Source organism: Prionailurus bengalensis, chromosome F2 (assembly GCF_016509475.1).
Source record: "Prionailurus bengalensis isolate Pbe53 chromosome F2, Fcat_Pben_1.1_paternal_pri, whole genome shotgun sequence".
Lineage (NCBI taxonomy): Eukaryota > Metazoa > Chordata > Mammalia > Carnivora > Felidae > Prionailurus > Prionailurus bengalensis.
In genome coordinates this window covers 21833401-21857629 of record NC_057353.1, presented here as the reverse complement: position 1 = coordinate 21857629, position 24229 = coordinate 21833401, and the positions used below count along the sequence as shown (strand labels likewise).

Genomic DNA, 24229 nt, shown 5'->3' with positions numbered 1-24229 from the left:
TACATCTTCTCAAGGGTATATAGTGTGAACATGACTTATCACTGTTGATATTAATCTTGATCACCTGGCTGAGGTAGTGTTTGTGATGTGTCTCCACAGAAGACTTACTCTTTTACTCTTCTCTCCCCTCTCCATACTGTATATTTGGGAAGAAAGTTTACAAAGTTTACAAAGTCCACCCTTAAGGAGTGGAAAGTTATGTACCATCTCCTTGAGAGTGGAATACCTGTATAAATTATTTGGAATTCTTCTGTATGAGGATTTGTCTATTCTACCTCATTTATTTCTTCACTTATTCACTAACTCATTTATCAGTGTGACTCATGAATATTCACTTTATGTTTTGGGTTATAATCCAATACAATTTATTCTGTTGCTCAACTTGCTCTAGCTCTGGCCACTGGAAGCTCTTTCCGTTGACTTTTGTGTCTCTTTCACACATCCCATCATTGTTGGTTTTATTTATGTTTTTTAGCTTATGCCACTATAAGATGCTCCAGACTCATCTTCTATATTTCCTGCCCAATCCTAGAATCAGCCATTTCTCTAAGAAGCCCTGTTCCTTTCACTAGAAAACAATTTTACAAGCCCAGATCTGGGTAGTTATACTCGTTGCTACTAGGGTTTTCATTGTTTCAGGCCCTCAGCTAACAGAGCAAGAAAATATGTATGTGTATCCTAACCTGTATGTGTGCATTTCTATACGTCACCATCTGTATCTACACTACGCTAAACGTAACTTCATACTGATGTCCCCAACTCTAATATAAATTAGACCCCATGGATCATTTTAGTCTATTCCTCTTGCTTGTCTCTAAACTCCTTTGTCAGCAGTGAAAAACCTATCTCCCACCATTGCCATCCATTTGCTTAGTTGTTTAATCCCAGGATACATTATAGTGGTATCAGAATTATTAAACTACACCCCTATGGTCAACAACTTTATCAACTCGAGTACAGTCTTACATATTACACTCATTTCCAAAATTACATAGTTCAGTATCTTTCCCCCCTACACACCTTTCCCCCTTCATACATTTGTAAAGCAGTTGGATTGTCTTGTCCCATTCTGTATTCCATCCTGGGTTCCCCCAATCTCCTATAAGATTTTTTTTTCTAACTTTGCATACATTTAACTTCACTTTTTGTGCCGTAAAGTTCTGTGAATTTGACAGATGCATAATGTCTCACATCTATCACAAGATCCCCAGTGGAATGTAGAATAATTTTGATGCCCTAAAAATTCCCAGTGCTTCAACCATTCATTCCTTTCTCCTTACCCCTGAACTCCTGGCAAACACCAATCACTTTATTGTTCCTATACTTTGGACTTTTCCAGAATGTCATATAATTGTAATCATGCAATATAGAGCCTTTTCAAAGTGGCTTCTTTCACTTACCAATATCCATTTAAGACTTTTTGTGGGGCAATTATAAGCAAAGCTGCTACAAACATTCATGTGTAAGCTTTTGTGTGGATATGTTTTAGAATCAATTGGATAAATATGTAGGAGTGTGATTTTGGAATTGAAAGATAAGACTATGTTTAGCTTTGTAGGAAATTGCCAAATTGTCTTTTAAAGTAGCTGTATCATTTTTCATTTCCACAAGCGATGAGAGTTCCTGTTGTTAAACATCCTTGCCAGCAATTAGCATTGTCAGATTTTTATTTTATTTTATTATTGTTATTATTATTATTATTATCTCCACTCTAATAGGTGGATAGTGGTGTCTCATTGTTGCTTTAATGTGAAATTTCCCAGTTACAAATGATGTTGAGTATCTTTCATGTGCTTATTTGCAGCTGTCTATTTCTTTGGTGAGGTCTCTGTTAAGATCATTTGTCCTGTTTTAATTGGGTTGCTTGCTTTCCTATTGTTGAGGGTTTAAAATATTTTAGAATTCCCCTGAGGCTTACTTCCTTTTGGCCTCATGGATTATTTAGAAATATACATTGTTTAATTTCCAAATATTTAGAGATCTTCCAGATATCTTTTTTTGATTTCTAATATAATTCTGTAATAATCTGAGAACACACTTGGTATCATGTCTGTTCTTTTAAATGTATTTGTTTTGTGACCCAGAATATGGTCTATGTTGGTGAATGTTCTATGTGCACTTAACAAGAATGTGTATTCTGAAGTTCTTTGGTGTAGTGATGCCACTTAAGTCAAGTTGATTGATAGTGCTGTTCAGATCATTTATATCCTTACTGATTTTTTGGCTATTTGTTCTGTGAGCAAGTATAAAAAAAGTGCTGCAGTCCCCAGTGATAATTATGGATTTGTCCGTATGTCCTCTCAGACTCACCAGTTTTTGCCTCGTGTATTGTGAAACGCTGCTATTACATACGTTCACCTTCAGGACTGTTAGGTGCATTCGGAGAACTTATCCTTTTATCATTATGTAATGGTCTACTTTATATCCGACAATGCTTCTTGCTCTGAAGTCTGCTTTGACTAAATTTAACACAGCTACTCCAGGTTTGTTTTTTTTTTCTTTTTTCTTTCCTTCTTTTCTTTCTTTTTTTTTTTTTTTTTTTTTGTTTTGATTTGTTTTGTTTTGCGGGAGATAGGAGTAACACTGTTAGCATGGTATATGCTTTTACTTTTAACCTGTTTATGTCTATATTTAAAGTAAGTCTCCTGTAGCAACATGTAACTGAGTCTTATTTCTATATCCAACCTAACAATCTTTGCCTTTTAACTGATTATTGTGATGGTTGGATTAAAACCTATGATCTTGCTAGCTGTTTTCTATATGCTCTATTTTTTCTTGTTTTATTTATTTATTTATTTATTTATTTATTTATTTATTTGGTTCACTTTCTGCCTTCTCTAAATTAGTGAGATTTTTATTATTCCATTTTAATAGTTATTTATGCCTCTTAGTTATTTATGCCTCTTTTTTTTAACAGTGGATAATTATTAAAATGGTTGATTTAAGCATCTGCAATAATCACTTCAATCTCTACCCCCGGCTCAATGCCGATAGAAGTAATGTGCTTATCAATCTTGGAAGGACGGCACAAGTCAATGATCTGCATCTAGAAATGCTGCCATGCCTGGATCCTTCACCACCAAATTTTCTCATGGTGATTCTCAGTCTTGGTAGGCATCCCAGCCAGTCCTTTCATTTGAAGGTTCTTTTCCTTTGCACCTCTGGTCCAGTCGTGCACACCTCCAGGGATTTTACGTCGTGGATGGTTTGGGTGATTCTAACTCCGTGAACTGCCTCCCTCTGATTCCACCAGTCTTTCCGGCATCCTTGAGAGCCATGACTGCCCCGTGGCTGCAGCATGATTTCCTGAGCAAGAAGGAAAAGTGGTGAGTCAGGAGCTGGTCTCAGTGTCTTCTCCACAGAGGACTGATACCTCTTGTTTAACATTTATTTAACTTTTAATGGCCTGCGAGTCTATCTGCAAATAACATTATGCCACTTCATACGCAATGTAACGATACACTCCCCAATTCTCCTCTCCTTGTACCACTGTTGTCATGCACTGCTCTTTTCTCACTAGGATAAACACATTAATACAACTTTTTGCTTTAGTTAGCTTGTAGAGCAATTAAATATAAGAAAAAAATATCCCGTTGACCTCCACTCTGCATTCTTTGCATAAATCCAAGTATTTTTTTAATCATATCATACCTCGTCTACCTGAAGAACTTCTTTTAACATTCTTTATAGAGCAGATCTGTGGTTATTAAATCACATTAATTTTTCTTTGTCTTTGTCTGAGAAAGACTTGTTGTTATTTGAAAGGTTTGTTTGAAATTTTATTTGTCTGAGAAAAGTGTCTGCTTCACCTTTGAAATATATTTTTAAGTCAGTTTTTTTCCTCCTTTATAGCACTTTACAGACACCATTCCACCGTCTTCTTGTCTGCAGGGTTTCTACTGAGAGGTCCACTGTAATTATTATCCTTGTTACCCTGATGTAGTATCATTTTTTCCTCCAGTTGCCTTTAAGGTTTTCTGTCTTTGGCTTTCAGAAGTCTGGATATGATGTTCACCGGGGCTGGGTTTTTGGAAAATTCTTACTCATTATTTCTTCAAATATTTTTCATGCCCTCTTCTCTCTTTGTTCTCCTGGCATTTCCATTTATGCTTGGGCTGTATCACTTGATATTGTCCCACAGCTTTTGGATGCTGTGTTCTATTTTTCCACATTTTTTTTTCTCTTTGTGTTTCACTTTGGGCAATTTCTATTGATCTACATGTTCAAGCTCACTTGCTGTTTCCTCAGCTATGTCAAAGCTATGTTTTTGATTTGTTGAAGGCATTCTTCATCTCTGTTACTGAATTATTCTTTTTTAGTTTCCAGGTCTCTGCTCAACGTTATCTACCTGACCATGCATGTTGTCTACCTTTTCCACTAGAGCCTTTAACATATTAACCATAGCTATTTTAAATTCCCCATCTGATAGCTTCAACAGGTAGGTCACATCTGAGTCTGGCTCTGTTAACTTCTTCACCATTGTAAACTGTGTTTTGTCTTCCTTCTTTGTACGCCTCATACGTTTTTTTGTTGAAAGTTGGACTTATTATACAAGACGATATATGTGGAGATAAAGAATTGTTATGCTTGGAGATGAGCACACCTTTCCTTCCGCTGAGTTGTTAGTGTAGGTGTTCATTTTAATCTAGTCAGAAGGTGGTCTGGGTTTGAAGCTTGCTTCCTTACTGGCTTTGGATCTCCCAGGGGCTTTGGCATTCTCCTTTGCGCAAGAGAGACAGAATTTGGCTCTTCCAGCTCTCCTAGCTGTATTCCACTCTTAACTGTGTTGCCACTAGTCTCAACTGTGTTGAAGAAGGAAGACTGGCAGAAGGAGGCATTCTTAAGAAGCCTCAGATGTAGGCAGCCATTGTGGTCTTGCATCTGGGACATTCTCAAGTATTCTTGCTCCTTCTCCAGAGGTTATAATGGGCCGACACAGAGTCCCACCCCCCTCCCAAGGACCTCTGTCTACACTTTTGTTCCCTTTTCCCTGCATGTTAAGGCTCTTGTTCCTCAGAGGTGATAGCGAAGAGGAGTCTGGCTGCAAGTCCGTAGCAGCTTCTGTTCTTTCCCCTGCTTCAGCCAGTATCACGGGGGATGTTTTCTTGGGCTTCTCCCCAACTTTCCCTGTGAATTCCTAGAGGAAAATCCTTCAAGAGTGAGACTTCCTATATACACACATGTCTTCAGCCTCCAGGAACTTTACATTCCCACTCAGCCTTTAGCAATTCATTAAAAATACCTCATCGGGTCTTCTTTTTGGCTTATTTGGACTTTGACAACATCTTTCTTTGCAAGCACTTGTCTCTCCCCACATCTCAGGAGAGCTGTTGCCCTGCAATCTCAATTCTCTCATGGGTTCAAGAAAAGTCATTAGTTTCCAGCTTCTTGACTTTTTTTTTTTCCTGTTGTGTGGGTAGGAGTGAGAGTTTGTTCAACACTCTTCCTCTGCAAGCTGAATTAACAAGGCTTTTTTTTGCAAAGAGGCAATTTGACCCACCTCGCATATTTCTCATAAAAGGGTGAGTAAGAATAGGGTAAAGAAACTACAAGTTTTTAAAAGGAAAAAAAAAAAACAAAACAAAAACTGGTTTCCAGTTCCCGCTATGAAATTAACCAGGAGTATGACTTCAAACAAGAGAAATGGACTGGGGCACCTGGTGGCTCAACAGGTTAAGCTGCAGACTCTTGATTTTGGCTTAGGTCACAATCTCACAGTTCGTGAGTTCCAGCCCCAGGTCAGGCTCTGTGCTGACAGTGTGGAGCCTGCTTGGGATTCTCTCTCTCCCTCTCCCTCTCTCAAAAATAAACTTAAAAAAAAGAAAAAAAGAAAAATGGACTAATTTCTTAGGCCCACCACCCCAAAAGGTTCAAATGATATAACTATGTGAAAGTGATCTGAAAAGCCAAAAAAATTATATATATATATACATACATTTAAAATAAGTGCAAAGTATGAGCTTATCTTTGATTCTTTAGTTCAAGATCATATATATATATATATATATATATATATATATATAATCAATAGGGGTTATACAATAGGTTTACATCTGGCCACATAAAGGTTCATTCAGATCAGTTCAACATTATTGAGCGCCTACTATCTGCCAAACTCTGTCCTAGTCAACTATTCATCTGAGGAATGAACAGGACATAATCTGTGCCCTCAAGAGTTTTTAGTCCAGCAGAGAAGACAAATACATGTTTAATTGGATTCAATCATTTAATTATAAATATCTGAAACTAATATCAGTCTACTTCATTTTAAAGGAAAACTGAGTAGGGGCTCCTGGGTGGCTCAGTAGGTTGTGTCCGACTCTTGATTTTGGCTCAGGTCATGATCTCACTGTTGGTGATATCAAGCCCCATGTCAGGCTCTGTGCTGGCAGTGCAGAGCCTGCTTAGGATATTATCTCTCTCTCTCTCTCTCTCTCTTTGCCCCTCTTCCGCTCATTCTCTCTTTGTCTCTCCCTCTCTCTTTGTCTTTCTCTGTCTCTCTCTCTCTCTTTCTGTCTCTCTCAAAATAATAAAAAAAGAAAACTGAGTAACACAATAAATACATATCAAAATATTTTTTTATAATTAAATTATTCCACATTAGGATACTGTTTTAAATTAGAAGAAAATGACAACTACTTCTCTCAAAATATTGCCTTGATTACAACTTCATTAAATGCATAAAAATTCTTCTTACAATGAAAGAAATATTTTACTCTATAAACTATTTGTAACTCAGACATTGTAGTATTAAATTAAATTAAAATTAAATTCAGACATTAAAGAGTTAAAACTTGTCATCACCAGAAAATTACATTAATAATACTTTATCTTTAAACAGAAGCATTTTTATGTATTACTTAGGTAGCTCCTTAAATGATTTACTCTTTTTTTTTTTCAGTAGGTCATTTATAATTGAGGGATTCCTAAAGCTGAACAGTTAGATGCAAAAACATGTGTTCAGAGTTGAGACAGAAATGGCAAATGGCCACATTCTTAAGATCATGTAATTGAGTCAAATAGGGAATTCAATACCTCAGCAGATGACAAGTTCAAGGATGACCCTGTTTTAGCAAAAGCTAAGTTGGAACACATGAAACCATCTGATTTTGAATTTTCATGTGAATCGTTTTGGAGCACAAGGATTAATGAATGCATGAGAATGTGTCCTTGGATTAGAATGCATTCCTACAGAATGAGAATAAGAAATATGAGAAATATTAAAAAGAAAACAAATACAGCATTGTTAATTTCTTACTATGTGACTGAAAGACTTGAAGCAAAGGATTTGTGTGACTTCAGTGGTGGGTTACTTTCCCACAATGCACCTGCATCCAAAAGACAACTGTAAATAGTATATGATTCTGTTTAGAGTCAGAAATATTCACAAGCTACCGCCAAACTCAACTCAGTCTTCTTTCTACACTGATAGGTTTGTCTTCTGCAACTAACAAGATTAGAACTTCAAATCTGCTTTTTGGACCAAAAGTAGAATTATCTGAAACCATATACATGTATTTTTATATGTACACAGATATATTAAAAATGTCAACTGCACAATTTGGGAGTATTTTCAGTAGTTAAAAATGAGATTAAATTAACTATGTAATTTAAGACTCAAATGGCACATGGAAAACTCTGTCTTCAGTTCCTGTGTATGATGTCATCAAATGTAATAACAGACTATGAGCTAAATAAATAATACAAGTAACTTAGACCCTGCTTTGCCTTATAACAAGGGCAAGTGAAAGGTCTGTAAAAAACAGGGTCAATGTGAACAAGAGTACCAGCTGTTCTATTAGATAATGTCTTGGATAAAGTCACTCTTGAATGAAATTTTTCACACTTTGTAGTAATAATGCATTGCTATTGAAATGAAAAAAAAAAGATGACAAATATCTGAGATGGTCTGAAAATGAATTCTTTTCCATGACTGAATTTATCTTCTAAGCCAGAAAAGAATTAGTTATCATTTTTCCAAACTCCCATGATTCTGCAGCAGTTTACAAATTGACAGTGTAGTATTTGTGCAATGAGAACATGTATCCAAAGTGTGAAAGCAGTTTACTCTGTGATCTTACCTCTCACTAGAAGGAGGAATAAAAATAAATGAGCAGTTACTTTTAAGTTACAGACCTACTTGACAATAACTTGGAAAAATTCGGGAGGTCATGCAAAACACAGACTGATACAAGAATTGTTTCTTGTTCCTTCTTCCAAAAGAATTGTTTCTTGTTCCTTCTTCCAAAAGTGTTATTCTTTCATCTTCCAAACACTTATCAATTGGTACTGAGAAGAAAGGAAGGATACTCTTGCCCATGATGAAAACACAGGTGGGAATGTTCATAAACTTATTCTGATGGCAGAGGTTTTTATGGGGGGTAATGGGATTCTTAAAAAATATATTTTACTTGTGCAGCCAAAAGATGTTTACCAGTTGAAATGGTCAGCTATATAAATGAGAGGCTATTTTGAGATTTTCTTTTTATATGGCAGACTTTCTGTTTAGATGGCACAAAATCACAAAAGTTTGCTAAGTTTCCTTCACCCAAGTCATAACGATCGCTGGGAACTAGGTAGCGGTGTTGAAGTTTTGCTAATAGTAAATCATGTTCTTTATTCGAACTATCGCTTTACATTGATTTGAATTATGCCAGAATTCTGGTCTAGACCATTTGAAATCAAACATGAAAATATTAATTTCTCACAACCAAGACATCTCATACCACAATATGATACGCATGGCTGCTGTACGGTCATAGCCGAGCAACATTTTTTAAGCAGAGAGCAGTTAGTGTTCTTTTCCAAGGCAGATGTTTTCCAGATTTGCTATTGTCACTCATTAAGAAAGTAAGAAGTCTGTGAGTTATGATAATGTGAGGTACGATATTGTATAGGCCATCTCATCCGTAAAGCACCACAGATTTTCTCGGCTAATTCTTTCCTTTGCTTGCTTTAATTGGTTCAGTATGACTGGTTTTCCACTAGTGGAGAGATACTTATTTTGTCTGTATGATAAAATGTACTCAGACAGAGACAATAGGTAGGTCTTGGGAATGCTGCTAAAGTGAAAGGGAAGTAGATATTCTAGTTAACAGGCCTCATTATATATTCAAAAATTGTATTGTTTTAAAGTAAGTATAGTGGGAAATGATTTTGTGTGTTTTATGAGACATTTAGCACATACAATTGAATTTAGGGAACAATGTGCATATTTTGAGGAATTCAAACCACTACACAAATATTACCCAATGAACACTTCCATTTAAGAGAATAAAAGAGGTCTTGCTGTGTCCATAGTTTACTGGAGCAAACACAGCTCAAATGGCTTGACAGCATCAATGAAGTACTTAATGAGGAAGAACAAAACTCGGATTATTTTCCCTCCCATAAATTGAGTTTAATGCCTGAATTGTCAGAAAAATAATGTGGTAATACACCATTGGCTGACTGTAATTTTCAACCCAATATATATCCTCTTAAAATTATATCCTTAGCTAATGTGACCTTAAAATTTAAAGTAAGATAGATAAGATATATAATACCTTGTTTAAGAATCCATTGTTGGGGCACCTGGGTGGCTCAGTCAGTTAAGCTTTCGACCTCAGCTCAGGTCACGATCTCACAGTCCGTGAGTTCGAGCCCCAGATGTCACGGCATGGAGCCTGCTTTGGATTCTGTGTCTCCCTCTCTCTCTGCCCCTCCCCCTCTTGTGCTCTGTTTCTCTCTCTCAAAAATAAATAAATACTAAAAAAAAAAAAATCCATTGTTGACCTGGTTGACATTCCAACCAATTTAAAAAATATATAATTGATCATCTTTCTTTCAAATATTTGAGTTGAAATATCCTTATTAAAAAATAGAGATTTTTCAATAACCGCTATTTTAAAATATACTTTAAAAAATTATTGAATCTATAGGGGTCATTAAGTGATGAGCGAGGTTTCTATTTTCCCACAGCAGCGGAGCACATTATCTGTGTGGGGCTCCCAGCTGGCCTGCTCCTCAGAACAGAAACTGCAAACCCACATTCCAGATTGCCTCAATGTTGCAACATGAGATGACTTAAAGAAGTGACAACACAAATATCTTGAGACAGTCAATGATAATCAAATCGCTATTTTACAAAACTTTAAAGGGGGAGCCTCATTTAAAAGGCACTATTTTTCTCAACCCACTGAAAAATTATGGCAACATCCATATACTCATGACACTTCACTAATTTTATGCAAAGCACCGAATAAAATATTAAGCTTTATCATACAGAAGACTCCTCATTCATCAGTAACACCCTTCCGCACATAACTTTCAGCAGTAGCCCTGAGGAATTTATATACCAAATGCAAACCCACAGACTCAGCTGTGGGGATGATAATAACGGCTCCCAGAGTTTAGTCATTCCAAGTACAAGCATTGTGCGTGTCTCTCCTTTCTTCCCATTATACTAGAACCATAAAATTTATTTCCCTCCCAGACAGCCAGCATGTACAGCCAATTTGTTATGATTATGATGACATAAAGAGAGGAGGGGGGTGGTGGCTCGAGACGAAGGGACTTCACGAATGTAGAACACTGACGTCAATATCAAGGGAATTCTGAGGCTGACGGGGATCCCAGATGTCACAGATGAGATTTCTACACAGATGAACTGCTGAGCTCTCAACTGGCTTTTCCTTTTTTTTTTTTTTTTTAATTTTTTAAAATGTTTATTCATTATCGAGAGACAGAGAGACACAGCGTGAGCAGGGGAGGGGCAGAGAGGGAGACACAGAATCCGAAGCAGGCTCCAGGCTCCGAGCTGTCAGCACAGAGCCCAATGCGGGGCTCAAACTCACAAGCTATTAGATTGTGACCTGAGCCGAAGTCGGACACTCAACCAACTGAGCCACTCAGGGGCCCCTCAACTGGCTTTTCTAATGCCCTTCAATGTCAGCACATGCTGAGCTGTACTCAGACCTGATCTGAGTCTAGCTTGTGGCCAGGGCTACAGTGAGGTGAGAAAGCCCATGCTGCAGAGGAACTGCAGTCCCGCAGAAAGATGCTGAATTTGTTACCTTCTGCTGAAGCCATTCCTCTACGGAAGTAAATGATCCTGGCCCCAGGCAGACTGATAGTATCTGCAACAATCTGCAACATTGTCAGCTCTGGAACCAAGAAGAGGCCCCTAGAGTTCATGAGTGCCTCCACAAAGTGGCAGAAAGAAAACGTATAATCAAGGCTCTAGATCTCTCTAAAGAAATCCAAATACAACCTACTGAATGACTACTAGGTAGCAAGCACTGTCCTGGGACACTTGACACAAATTGTTTCACTTGATTCTCAACATGATGTTTTAATATTCCCTATTTTACACGGAATCTCCACAATCACAGCTAGGGAATGATGAAGCTCTGCTTAGACAGGTTTGTCCAAGCCCAAAGCTCAAGCTCTTCTCACTGCTACCCACCCTGCGGTAGATTAAAGACGGCAACAAGACAACTTGCGACTTTTGTCACTGAAAGATGGAGTTTAATTATCTAATTCTTTTCCTCCTCTTTCCACCAACAGAATGAAGTGAAAATGACATCTTTTGACGTTTGAGTCTAGGTTACAAGAGGTCTCGCAGCTGACACCCAGGACCACTTGGGACAATCACTCACGAAGTCCTGAGCCACCGTGAAAGAACAGGTGAAGAAGCCCTGAGGCTAAATGGGAAGGATCCCCAGTTGAACCCAGCTTTCCAGCCATCCTCACCAAGATGTCAGGCATAAGCCATCCTGGCCTGTCTCAGCCAGGCCAGCCATCAGTTGAACATCTCCAAGTGACCCCAGTCGATACCATGTGGAGAAGAAAAATCGCCTGGCTGATCCTTAGACAAATTCCTGACAGACAAAATCACCAAATATGATACAATGATTGTTGGTATAAGCACAAAGTTTTGGGTGGTGGGTGATGCAGCAATAAATAACTATAAAAAGCTTTCTTTTCTTATATAACCATGCTATGAACCTGAAGACAGTCTTGGGTAAAGACATAGCCTAATACTGTTGAAAAATGGAACATTCCCCTGACCTTTAAAAAACAGGATTTGATTCTTTGCTTTATTATTCAGGTTGAGATATACCTGGATGAATAAAGAGGAAAAAGAAAGAAGAGGAGAAAAAAAGATGCCCTCATATAACATTTTGAGAGGTACCAAAGAGAAAGTGAATTAGGATTCTTTTGACTTGAAGTGACGGAAATCTTAATTAAAGTGCTTTAAACCAAAACAAAAGGGATGTATGGAACGTATTGGCCCATGTAACCGAAAACTGTAGTGGGACGTTGTCCTTGGATATGTCCGATTAAGACGCTCAAAGATATAATAAAACATAGGTTTCTCTCCATCTTGCAGCTTCATTTTTCTCTGGGCTGCCTTCATTCTCAAAGCGACTCCTTCCTCATGGTGACAAGACGGTCAACAGTACCTCTTTGTTTATATTACACGACCTCAGCGGCAAACTCTCCAGCAAAGGGAATTTTCATTTGTAAGAGGTTCAGGAAAAGATTGTCATTTGCCCGGACTGGGTCACATGCCCTTCCTGGAACCAGTTCCCGAGGTAGAGAAAGGAAATGTTCTGACTGCCCAGGTCTAAGTCGGCACACGGCCCATTAGCATTGGGAGTAGGCCAGCCCCACTTTTAACAGGTGGACTGAGAATCCCACTTCCCAGAGGAATCCTGCGTGCTTTTTCCATCATAAGGACTGAAGGATAAATACTACCGAGAAGAAAATGCACCTTCCAAAGGGCAGTGAGAAGGAAGTACTTATTCCTTCCTCACATAATGAAAATCATGCTAGTGGCTTAACTTGGTTATCTCCATTATAGCTACAATTTAACATTTGCATAAAATTGCTTTAAACAAACTTATGACCTTCATCTCCTTCACATCCATTTCCCTCTTCCCTCTCCTGTATGAGAACACATTCCCTTGTTCCCCGGGGTACCCGGCTGCTCTCTGGCAACCCACATCCTCTCGCCAAAGTCCTACCTTCCCTGGTGAGTGCCCTGTTTTCCGGATCTAATCTTCTTCCTAAGAACTAGACGACTGCCATCAACTAGTTGAGCCAGTCACCAACCTGTTCTTGGCCCCTTCTTACTGTAAAATTAGGGGACTGTGTAAGTAGCCTCTAATGTACCTTATATAAACAACTTCCTCAGACTTTTCACTGAGGCGAACCCTATAAAAGCAAACCTTAAGCCATGTGCACATCTCATTGCCATGGTCGGTTGAGAGGGAGAGACTCTCGTTCTCCGTCATAAATCTACAGAGGGGCAGACGTACGGTCTCTTCCTCACTCTGGAGAGAGACAATGACAACACTCCCAACCTCTTTCTCCCTTTGCTTGTTTCCCCCCTCAGCGGGGAGAGGTGCTAATCTGTTTGGTGGGAGCCTGGCTTCCACTAGAGCCTGTGCTCACCTGTGGCCCGGCATCTAGTTCCCTTTGACAGATCTGTGCTAAGGCAGTGAGTTCCCTCTCCTACTCTGGTGCCAGCCATAGTACTTCCTGTCTCTGAGTACTAGCCCACGTTGGGAGAACCTACTCCAGTCGGTAGGGATGCTTGCCGTTCTCTCTGCATTCCAGTTCCTCCTGCCCTCCAGAAGCCGTCTCTGAACTTCAAGTAAGTGGGACTGGAAGGCTGCACAGCAGACTGGGCTCTCTTTGTAAATACAGAGGTTTTTCTTTGGGTTGGGTGAGAGGAAACCCGATCTGGACCTCAGGTTTAAGCCACATTTTCCAATCTCGACTTCCCAGAGCCGAGAATTTTATTCGCAACTTCTTTGCCTAAAATGATGATCCTTTCGACCCCCGTTTGGCTAGTGATTCCTCTCTTATGGGTGAGAACCTGACAGAGAGGAGAGGTAATTTTTGGCTCTGGTCTACCTCTGAGAGCCATTTCCAAACTACTTGCACATTTGTCCTCATCATTTCATTCTCCGCCTGCCTTGTGCTATTGCCAGGCAGGGATTATTCATTTTAATTTACAGCCAAGAAAATAGAGATTTAGAAAGTTAAGAGACTCAACCACAGCCTAGTGGGTTCGTGGCAGAGGGGGACTAAACTGAAGCGATCGGACACTGGAACAGAACCTCAAAGTCAGGGGCACACTAACGTTCTGCGAGAAGAATAACTCGGTCAGCAGTGACTACCTATCCCTTGTACAACTCTGGCAAGGAACTGTTATAAAACCTTAAGAGGTCGAATCCTTATGTACTACAGAGGATGTAGGCAAAAAGAAAATCGTTCAGATAACAAAGTATCATAATGTCAGGTGCATGATTTAATTTCTAAGCTACTGTGACACTGTGACCAGGCAGATCACAAAAATAACACATTGCAGATGTTTTATCCGTGCAGATCTGAGTGAACGTTATGGAACTCTACGCCCTGGTGAATACGCGTAAGTGTGCTGCTTCTGTTGTTTTTAAGGACATTATTGGATGGGATATTGGATATCACTAGAGATAATGCAAGCCTGAAAGCCTGTCAAATTGAGGCAGCATATGCACCTGCATCCAGCCGTCCACCACCACAGCCGTTCTGGCAGCTGTCAGTGTTCCCACCCTCCCCCACATAACTGGGAATATCAAGCCACATGCAAACTGTGTCTGCTTGTGGACAGAGAGGACACAAGGTGACAGCCAGTAAACAGGAAAGCCTTGGCAATCTCACCGCTCCGAATACTAAACCAGACAAAGTAATGAGATCTCTTTGGAAATGGTACCCCGAACATATTTGGTGTAGAGGTGGAATCCTTCAAGAGGAAAATTTTCCCACAATCTCATTGTCTCAAATTAATATCGAAGTATGTCTCTGCATGTTGAGGAACACCAGCGGGAAAAAGAACTAACTGATGACCCGTTCTCTAGTATTCCTTGTCTCATACTAGGAAGTGGTATGAGGTTAAGAAACTATTGGGGCGCCTGGGTGGCGCAGTCGGTTAAGCGTCCGACTTCAGCCAGGTCACGATCTCGCGGTCCGGGAGTTCGAGTCCGGGAGTTCGAGCCCCTCTGATGGCTCAGAGCCTGGAGCCTGTTTCCGATTCTGTGTTTCCCTCTCTCTCTCTGCCCCTTCCCCGTTCATGCTCTGTCTCGCTCTGTCCCAAAAATAAATAAAAACGTTGAAAAAAAAAAATTAAAAAAAAAAAAAAAGAAACTATTTTCACTTACCATCCCTTGGTTTTATAGGTAGTTTTTCTATTTCGCTTTGTGTGTGGGTACATGCACACATGTGTGCGTGTGCATGCGTCTGTGCATGAGAGAAGGAAACACAAAAATCTTGAATATTTTGTGTGACACTGGATCACTTTGTGCTGTGTTTATACTAAAAGAAGGGGCAGTAAAAATACAGTCAATTCTATAGTTCATGGTTTGCAACCAGATATAGAAGAAATAGAATTCTGGAATTCTTGGAGAATGATGGCCAAATGTAATCACATGCCTAGTCCGTAGTAGATGCTCACCGTGTCTTTGCTGAAAGAATGAACTTCATTTAACTGGGCTCATCACAGAATGTATTGATTGAATACATGTTAAATGACTACTGTCATTTCCAGAGTTGGAATGACTACTGATTTCCAGAATCGCCACCACTCGGGAGTAGCGACAGACTTGTGCTTGTATGTGAACATAGCTGGGAGATAAGAATAAAAGAAGCTAAATACTTTTTGTTTATTTTTATTCACCTAGGGACTGTTTTGTAAAAGTATCAGAGAATATCAAGTTGTCTAAGCATAGATGCAAATAGTTAAGCCCACCTCTTCCTCTAAGTAGCTTTTCCTCTCGTATCTGGAGGGAAAGCCTTTGAGTAGCAGCTGTTCCTACACCCACTTCTCTCAAGAGAATGTTTCAGCCCCCGCCAGGGAAAGTCTCACTGCAGACAAGCTATTCAGAAGATGAAGAGGCTAAAACACAAATGCACAGGAGAGTGTTTACCTATGAGAATGTGTTAAACACGCATTTCGAATCCCTGCAGCTAGCTGTTCCTTGGTTCCACTGGTCTGCCTGATTCTTGCATCAGGGGAAGTTAAAAACTTCAGAAAAGACTGAACACGAATTCCTCAACATATGGGGGACTTCTTAACATTCTCCTTCCTACAGGTGAACAGGAGAATTGGCACTTAATTTATTGCCCTTATGATTGGATCTAATGACATACATAATGTATATCAAGATTCAGTGGGAAAGGGGATGATGTCAGCAAAAATGGCAGATTAAGGACCTCCAAAAAGTCTTTTCTCCATAAAAGCAATAAGAAAACTCACCAAAATTGTCAGAATCAATATCTTCAGAATGCTAGAAATTAACCAAAGGCTTCCAGAACCTGGGTAGTATTTTTTTTTTTTTTTAAGAAAAACATCTGAATCTTGGAAAGGACTGTGTGATTTGTGGCATTTTAACTTACCCTATTCCCATACCTCCTCTCTGACGCCACAGTAGCCTTGAAAATGGACAGCTCAAAATCACAGTGAAACCCAGCAGCCTTGAAGCCACTGGAAGGTAGAAAATGGCACTCCTATGAAAGTTCATTCCAAGAGAATTGTCATTATTTGACCTGTTAGTTCCTGGAAGACCCTACTTGTAAAGATGTCTTTATTTAACCTGACTCAGAGCTCATTCAGTGCAAAAAAAATCTATTCCCCAGGCACATTATCAGAAGCCATTACAGGCAATTGTTTAACTTTGAAGCAGCCTAAAGAGGTAAATAACGGTTGGGGGAAATAATAGGCTAACCAAAACTTTAAAAGGAAAACTCTGGGGAATGAGAATTCCATAGAGGCTTTGAAAAGCCCTGAGATGCTCCTGGGGATTGAGAAAGTCACAAACGCAGGTAGGTCTGTGCACCTTCCCAGAACTGTGCATATGATTAAGAAAGACCTGAAAGGCCCTAAACTCTCACCTCTGGCTGACCTTGAGGTTCTGTGCAAGCAGGAAGTGAAGGCTAAGGCAAAATTGTAAATTATTTGGCCAAGCATTGAAGTAGTGCCCCAACACACAGAGAAAGCCCCTCAGCGAAGACTGGGAGATTTAGCAGTTCAGAAATTTAAGGAAACCTCTGTCCAATCATTAGTGGACCACTATGCGAACCAAGTAAAAACTTCGGTGGCCACACCTGACATACAGTACGGACTTCACAGAATTGATGCAGAAAAGTCATTAAACAGAAACATCAACACACAGCAGCAAACCCTGGGAAGGAGGACGAATTTGATTTCCAGAATTGCCACATTATGTTATTTTGAACATCCAGTTATCTACAAAGAAATCACGGGGCATGCAAACAAACAATAAAAGTATGGCCCATTCAGGAGGAAGAGAAAAGCAACCAGTAGGAAACTATGCCTAAGGAAGTCCAGACACTGGATTTACTATTCGTGTACTTTAAATTAGCCATTTTATTTTATTTTTATTTTCTTAATGTTTATTTATTTTTGAGAGGGAGAGAGACAGAGTACAAGTATGAGAGGGGCAGAGAGAGAGGGAGACACAGAATCCGAAGCAGGCTCCAGGCTCTGAGCCATCAGCACAGAGCCCGTGCGGGGCTCGAACTCACGAACTGCGAGATCATGACCTGAGCTGAAGTCAGATGCTTAACAAACTGAGCCACCCAGGTGCCCCTAAATTAGCTATTTTAAATATGTGCAAAGCGCTTTTAAAAGAAAACCATGTCTAAGGACTAAAAAAATTCTAAAAAGAACCCAAAAGATATTCTGGAATTGAAAAATATCTAAACTTAATGAAAAGTTCACTAAAGGGGTTTCAACAGGATATTTGAGCAGCCAGAAGAACCTAACAACAGGGCCCCAAAATATGCGAAACAGAATTTCTAAGAAGTAAAGGAATAATTAGCAAATTCAACAATAATTGAAGTTGGAACTTCAATACCTCATTTGCAGTAATGGACAGAACTAGAAAGAAAGTCAACAAAGACACAGAATACTTGACCAATACTATAAACCATGTAGCCCTTACAGATATCTATAGAACTCTGCATGTAACAGCAGTGGAATACACATTCTTCTCAAGTGCACATGGAACATTCCCCAGGATAGAATGTATGTTACATCGGGAAAGAAGTCTCAATAAATTTAAAAGGATTGAAATAATACAAAGTATTTGTCCAGTAATAGGACATTTGGGAATTCAAAAATATGTGGAAAGTAAGCAACACTCCTTTAAAAAAAAAGAGTCAAAGAAGAAATCACAAAGGAAATCAGAAAATACTTTGAAAATAAAATGTTATACTTAGGTATGGTGTGATACATACAACACATTAAAAATACTTATGAAAAAAACTAAAGACACAACAAACCAAACTTAAGGAATACAACACAAACAGTGCTTGAGGGAAATGTATAGCTGTTGTATTAGTCAGGATTCTCCAGAGAAACAAAATCAATAGTATATATATGTGAGAGAAGATTTATTATAGGAATTGGTTTATAAGATTAGGGAGGCTGCGAAGTCCCCAAATCTGCCATCTGCAAGCTAGAGAACCAGAAAAGTTGGTTGTGTGATTCAGATTGAGTCTGAAGGCCTAAGAAATAGCCCAGCTGATGTCCAAAGGCAGAAGACAGATACCTCAACTCAAGCAGAGAGAGTGAATTTGTCCTTACTCCACCTTTTTGTTCCGTTCACATCCTCAAGGAATTGGATGACACCCGTCTACGTTGGTAAAGGCAGTATTTTTTAATGCACTCTACTGATTCAAATATTAATCTTCTGGAGACACCTTCCCAGAAACATCCAGAAAAAATGTTTTCCAAGCTATCTGAGCACCCTTTAGTCTAAACTGACACATAAAATTATCCACCATGTTTATAATAAATGCCTATATTAAAAAAGAATAAAAAGACTTCAAACCAATAACCTAACCTTCTACCTTAAGAAACTAGAAAAGAGTAATAAACCATACCAAATATAAGCAAAAGGGACAAAACAATGATTACTGCAGAAATAAATAAAACTGAGAATAAGAAATAAAGAATAGTCAACTTAATTAAACATTTAACTGGAATGACCAAAATGAAGATATGGCACTCAAATTACTAAAATCAGGAATTAAAGGGAGAACATTACTGCTAACACAGAAGTGAATCTTTGTGACCATAGATTAGACAATCATTTCCTAGACATAATACCCAAAACCTAAACAAAGAAAATACCAGATAATTAGACTTTGTCACAGTCAAAAACTCTTGTGCTTTAAAGGAAAGAATCACACGAAAAGACAACGCACAGAACAGGAGAAAATATTTGCAAATCATGTATTTATCCAGAATAAATAAAGCATACTTATAATTCAACAACAAGAAGACAAACAATCCAATTTAAAACTGGACAAAGAACTGGAATAGACATTTCTCCGAAAATACACAAATGGTCAACAAGGACACAAAAAGATGTTGAACATCACTAGGTATTAGGAAAATACAAATCAAAGCACAATGAAACATCATCACTTCATACTCACTAGGAGGACTATAATCAAAACAAACAAACAAAAAACAATAAAAAGTACTGGTGAGAATGGAGAGAAATTGGAAACTTTCTACATTGCTTCTGTAAATATAAAATGGTATACCTGCCTTGGAAAATATTTTGATAGATTCTCAAAAAGTTAAATATAAGCTTACTATACGACTCAGCATTTCCATTCCTAGATATATACCCAAGAAACTTGAAAACATATGTTCTACAAAACACCGTATACAAACATTCATAACATCATTATTCCCAATAGCCAAAAAGTGGAAACAAACCAAACATCCATCAATTGATGAATGGATAAACAAAATTTGGTATGTAAAAACAATGGAATATTATCTAGCCATATAAAAATGAAGTGCTATTACATGAAAAGCATGGGTAAACCTTGAAAAAAAAAAACCCATCATATTTAGTGAAGTAAATCAGGCACAAAAGGTCTGTGACTTATAATATGAATGGCCTATAAATGCAATTAGATGATTCCATTTATGTAATAGTGTCCAGAATAGACAAACACACAGAAACAGAAAGATTAGTCGTTTCCAAGAGGTATGGACTGACTGCTAATTGGTATAGGAGTTCATTTTGGGATGACATAAATGTCTGGGAAATACATAATGATAATGGTTGTACAACCTGTTAATAGACTAAAAACCAATGAACTGCATATTTGTAAAGGGTGAATTTTGTGATTTGAAAATGATAATTCTGTTAAAAGAAAAGATGGCTATATCCATCCAAGCGACATGAAGAAAAATTTCTAATTAAAATTTATATTTTTTGACAAAGTAGCATAATAATATTAAAAGAAATATGAAAAGTCAATGTTTTGATATTTTATAGTTACTTGGAACATTTTCCTCCCTGGATAGAATAATTTTTCCATGACATTGGACTAAATTTCAAGAACTATGAGATTCAATATCCCTTCATAATTTTAATTTTCTCAATTTAAGCACAGAGTGCATAGCATTACATATTATCCTGCTTACTAAATTGACTAGGACTAGCATACTTTGTCCAAGAACAGTAGATACAGGGTAGGCCAGCAGGCTAGAGATGGAGGGAAGGAGTTCAGTTCAAGTCTGTAGGCAGTCTCCTGGCAGAATTTACACTTCCTCTGGGGAGGTCAGTCTTTTTCTATTAAGATAGTCAACCGATTGGATAAGGCCCACTCACATTACAGCGGATAATCTGTTTTAATCAAAGTCTACTGATTTAAATGCTGAGCTCATCTAAAAAAAAAAAACCCAAAACAAACAAACAAACAACAACAACAACAACAACAACACACCTTCATGAAAACATCTAGAATAATGTCTGGCCAAATATCTGGATATTGTATCATAGCCAAACTGACACATAAAATTAGCCATCATGGGCATGATATGGTAACAAGAGTGCTAGACTCCTATCCCGGGACTCTGAATTCCCCTTCAACTATCTCCATGATTCTCAGCAAGGGACTTTGCCTCTGGTAACCTCAATACGTTTACTGTAAAATGTGAGGAGATACTGAAATTTAGTATGCAGAATAAGAAAATAAGGTCCATGGCGGGACAGACAATCTGACCTATTTCACCTTTTCCCTCCATTAAATTATACATCACATGCCAGTCCATACCCTATGGCTAATATTAAGAAATCAGAGGCTTAGTATTGATGTAAAATACCCACTATTTGCTGTGACCTAGGTGGCTGTGGGACGTATTGAGAGAAATCTGCTAATACTCTTCAACCTAAATTTTGCAGAATAGTTTGTGTTTATATATGCATGTATGCCTGCATTTATAGATTTTTTTGTCTTTTATATAGACAAAGCACAACGGAAAAAATAGAAGAAATATACCGATTCTTTCACATTGTACTCTATGTCAATGGCACCCTCAAGTCTTGTGCAACATAGTGTTACCGCCTCTCTCCAAATCCTTCCCTCTTCACTTAACCCCCAAATAAAATTATACATATATATATATGTACATGTACATATATACATATATATATATATACACATGTACATATATACATATATATATGTATATATGTACTATGTAAGTATGCCTTCGTTTTGTCTTTCTCTTGCATATCAGGGGTCTCCAACTATAGAGGCTTCATCTAAATCTCTGTGAGTGTCTCCCCTAGACACCATGTTCCTAAATTGCCTCTCTAACCTCATCAAAACCTAACTCACCCACTAATGGCTCATTCTTGCCAGTTCTTGTTACCAAGGATGTAAACAGGCAATCTTACTATCAAGATTCAGCTATTTCTAACTGAAAATCACTACGTATCAGCCACTATGCTAGATTACTTCACAGTTGTTAATGGCTCTAAATGCTAATCAGTCAACCTCATCAGAGCCCTTAACAATTCTTTCAAATAATTTTCCTTACACCTCATCAGACCTTTCTTATAGTCTCTAAGATGGTTACTTCTCACATTTCTCACTGTTTAAAATCTGGATACCTCATGCCTACTCCCCTATCTGAAGTCAGTAACCTGAATTTATACTCTATTGAGAAAACAGAGACCATCGGGAGCTTACCTCTCAAACTTCCTGTTACAAACCTCTGCTGATCTACATTGGCAACCCACGTTATTTTCATCTCATTTTAGGCAGAGAGGTATATTTCTTGTTTTTCAAAGCCAACCCCTGTCCCTATTCTTTCCACCTCCTCTGAGAAGTTAGCCCATCACTATCCCTTTCTGTTTCTCATATTTTTTTTTAATTTTTTTTCAACGTTTTTATTTATTTTTGGGACAGAGAGAGACAGAGCATGAACGGGGGAGGGACAGAGAGAGAGGGAGACACAGAATCCGAAACAGGCTCCAGGCTCTGAGCCATCAGCCCAGAGCCCGAGGCGGCGCTCGAACTCACGGACCGCGAGATCGTGACCTGGCTGAAGTCGGACGCTTAACCGACTGCGCCACCCAGGCGTGCCCATTTCTCATATTTTTTAATATCTTTAATCTCTTCATCAAAATACAACCATGTTTAAGCAACTCTCATCCTTAAAAAAAAAAAAAGGAAAAATTAGTTTCCCACTAAGGTAGAAGTCCAAAGACTTGCAGTTGTGGCCAAAATAGATAAGACTTACCTTTCCACCTGAAACAACCACAAAACAAACAAAATATAAGAAATAGAGACTCTCAAAACATGGGGCATGAGTTGGTGGTTAGTGGACTCTAAGAGAAGGGAAACAAATAATGCAAGCCCTAAAATCGCTATAGTTTCTCCAGCTATTGCCATCACAGAACATTCTAAGCTAAGGAGCAGAAAGGGAGAACCCAGGCAGACTCCCTGAATGGAGAGGACAGAGCTGAGAGACTACAGAGAACAAGGCAGTTAGAATTCACAGAGCAGAGTACCAGAAAGCAGGGAGCTACCCAGGGACAGAACTCAGAGACCTGCAGAGGGCCCCCTGGGGTGTTCAGCTGATCCATAACTACCAGAGGCTGAAGGAAGAACCACCAAAAGAGATAAAAGGGAGCAGTGCTAGGTACTCACACCAGGCCAGGAATAATACCCGCTCCAGCTGGGTTGGAAAGTCTCAGAATTCACAGGGCATTGGGTTGGGTGCTCATAGGACTCGTACCTTGGTAGGGGAATGATTTGCCCTAAATGAGCCCTGCTCTGATTCCTTCTACCAACCTCCAAAGGAAGACCAAAAAGGATTACACCATTTCTAAGTAACTTAACTGAATCCCAGAGCAAAGATCAACAGTATTTACAGGAATACAGAGATATCCAGAACCCAACAGACAACATTTATAATGTCTGGCACCCAAAAAAAAGTTGCCAGGCATGTGAAGAAGCAGAAAAATGTGACCCATAATTAAGAGACTAAAACAATTGAAAATGACCCAGTCGCAGAGCCAATACACTGGCTAGGCCTGCTTCTGTGTGTTTCCTTAGCGGCTGCAAGCACCTTGTTCCAGCATCCTAATTTAAGGAGTGACCCAGGGGAGTCTCCGTCCTCACAGGGGACGGCTAGGCTCCTCTTCTCTGCAAAGGTTCTCAACTCTGGAGTACTCCTGCCTGAAGGAGACGCTGAGGACCCACCAGGAACTTCAACCCTACTCCACATTCTGTTTCTGTTCCAGTCCTGGTGCACAGAGATACTTTTTCTTGCTTTTGAACATGACTATGTCTTTTTAGTTTTCTATTTTTACATCTTAACTCTTATTACCATGTGTTTGGAGCACAAGGGAAGCTTCAAAACGTGATCTTACCATAGCATCTCAACTGGAAGTCCCCACCCATGATTTCCTGAAACTCCTCCCCTGTTTTCAATGACACTACTCACTTTTGGTTTTCCTCTCACCTCACAGATTCCTGTCTTTCTGAGTCCTCCTTCTCTGCTAACCCATGAAACTTTCAAGGGTCCCATTCTCTCCTCATTCTATGAGAAAAAGCGTAATCCAAGGTTTTGTAGGTCTGTGATCCTCTGCAACTTTATAAAAATTCTGATTTTTTTTTTCAATCAGGAATAAAAAGTTACAAATGGTATTTAAAGCTAGAGTTCATTTTTATAAGAAGAGATCTTGCTGCTGGGATGTTCATAATAAATGTAATCCTGCTAGTAGGAATGAACCCTGGGACTGTGGCAAGTATATCATACGAAAAGTAGACGGATATATAAGCTACATTTGAAAACAGGAAATAACTCTTAAAAGTCCATTCAGTTAGTGAGAAATGTAATTGGGTCTCTGTAAGT

The 24229-nt window shown here is 38.8% G+C and overlaps 1 long non-coding RNA gene across 1 annotated transcript in view; it reads right to left on the bottom strand.

The window, feature by feature from the left end:
* Window positions 1-931: 931 nt before the first annotated feature.
* LOC122495482 overlaps window positions 932-24229 on the bottom strand; it is a 30822-nt gene continuing 7524 nt past the window's right edge. Inside the window, exon 3 of the long non-coding RNA XR_006300473.1 lies at window positions 932-3306. This is a non-coding gene — a long non-coding RNA (uncharacterized LOC122495482). The remainder of the gene's footprint in view (window positions 3307-24229) is intronic.